Here is a 1,577-nt window from a genome sequence, read left to right on the forward strand (position 1 = left end):
TTGCAAGATAGCCTGGTATCTGCTGCTTTAGGAGACTGTCAAGCAGGAACAATAGTTAACACAATGATATTGAGTCAGACAACAGGGTTGATCTGTGCTTCTGGGGCCCTCTTGAAGCCACCTTGTTAAGCTCCTGCACAGCAGGTCCTACTCCCACCCTTCCTGCAAGACTAAACCCCCAGCCACAAGGGGGCTCTTCCTTACTGTTATCCAGGGGATGCCATGGTGGTGCAGTTTCAATCTTTCTGAATAATTTTTAATGTGTTTTGTTCCTACTCATCTTTGTGGACTTTCAAAGGCTCCATATTCCTCTGTGGTTCCTATTTGTTTTTCCCTGGATTAAGGACCTTACAGATGAATTTCAACTTCGGTCATAACAAACTTCTCTCTTTGTACTTGGAAGTCTGCATAAAATCATGGGCACAGGTGGATTATTATTACCAAGTCCTTGTTCTTCCCAAACTGGTAACGCTTAACATTCAATTGATGCCAAGGTCTCGGCTTGGCACAGAATCAAGAGCCACCACACACCTTGTAGATTCAAACAGCAATCCTTTATTCCCGAACTCACACCGGCCTCTACAAACACGTTCTGGTCCAATCTCCAATAAGCCGCCGCCCCAAATCACCTACTCCACCAGGCTTTTTTCCAAATCCCATTTGAATCTCACAAGAACTCAATGGGAACAAGCAGCAGGAACACCCTAATCCCAGCAGCAATAATCTTCAACCTCCAACTTCCCTAAAACCCGTATTGTCTCAGACTGGGAACACCCTAAACTTGTCTTAAACCAGGAATGCCTTAAACTCAAGGAACGGGAAACTTCCTCAAACCTGATCATCTCTAAACCCGGATCTGCCCTGGTCTTTGAGCAGGGTCACCTTTCTCAAACAGACATGCAAGGTCACAGCAAATTTCCAAGGAAAGTCCATTTAACATGGGGTACGCTGGCAAGGAAATATTGATGCGTCATTCCTACTTGGCAATGGCCCTCAGCAAATCGAGGCAGTACACCTACTTTATCCCTCTCTCCTTCTCTTCCTCCTTTCCTCTCGCAGTCTCCTTTCTTTCCTTCCTATTTTTTTTTTTGTTGTTGTTTTAAGAATTGTACTTTTCCTAGATTCTAAACTGGCAGTGGAGGATTAGCTGTTAGCTTGAATTCTAACTGCCCTTGAAGTTTATTCTTTCTCTTTAAATAACTCCCAGGATCATTAGCTTGAGAAGATTGTTATTAGCAGCAATTTTTTCCATGTTACAGAAATTATTTTTATTATGAAATAATTCCTTTCTTCTGAACAGAGTAAAATCCCAAGATCATATGCTGGGAAATGAGCTTCAAAGCAGAGCAGTTGAGGATGTCCTACAAACCCCTGACAAGTGCCTCTCAATGCTTCTGTGAAGGTCCTCGAAACCCAGGAAAGTCTGAGATATCATGACTGCCCAGAGGATCCCGCACAACATGACCACATCCCATAATATAACTTCTTGGGTAGGATCTGCAGACAGAAGAAAGACAGGAACTACCGAGTGAGTAACGTGTGGACATTAGTCAGCATGTCAGCATAGATTCATTGAT

Source organism: Urocitellus parryii, chromosome 7, assembly GCF_045843805.1.
Source record: "Urocitellus parryii isolate mUroPar1 chromosome 7, mUroPar1.hap1, whole genome shotgun sequence".
NCBI classification, from domain to species: domain Eukaryota; kingdom Metazoa; phylum Chordata; class Mammalia; order Rodentia; family Sciuridae; genus Urocitellus; species Urocitellus parryii.